This window comes from Octopus bimaculoides, chromosome 23 (genome assembly GCF_001194135.2).
Source record: "Octopus bimaculoides isolate UCB-OBI-ISO-001 chromosome 23, ASM119413v2, whole genome shotgun sequence".
NCBI classification, from domain to species: Eukaryota; Metazoa; Mollusca; class Cephalopoda; order Octopoda; family Octopodidae; genus Octopus; species Octopus bimaculoides.
Window position 1 is genome coordinate 27,359,119 of NC_069003.1, and position 654 is coordinate 27,359,772.

Genomic DNA, 654 nt, shown 5'->3' on the forward strand with positions numbered 1-654 from the left:
CCCTTTTATTTAAATGAGTTTTCCAATGGACCACTTTTAATATGTTTATCCTTTGTGGACCACAGGGGTATATATATATATATGAGAGAGAGAGAGAGGAGGGTAAAGACTACGCACACCACCCGTTTTCGGCGTAACCCTAACCTTAAACACCGGGGATGCGTATTCTTTTCCTTCCTACCAAAACATTGGCGTTTGTGTATATATGTATGTATGTATCCGTCTATTCCTCGTTCTGTTTATTACGTTCTAGGGATTTCATACCCTTTTTCTATTCATTCAAACGCCCTCCATCCCTCCTTTATATTCTTCCAGAGTCCAACTTTACCATTTCTCTTTCGCGTCACACACACGCAATGTGCTCTGTCTTCGGTGTCTAGGTAGATTTTGAAGTTGTATTATTTTGTTCTTTTTATTCTTTTTTTTTTGTTTCAGTCATTTGACTACGGCCATGCTGGAACACCGCCTTTAGCCGAACAAAACGACTTGTTCTTTGTAAGCCTAGTACTTATTCTATCGGTCTCTTTTGCCGAACTGCTAGTTTACGGGGACGTGAACATAGCAACATCGGTTGTCAAACGATGGTGGGTTACAAACACAGACACACAAACATATATATATATATATATATATATATATATATATATATATATA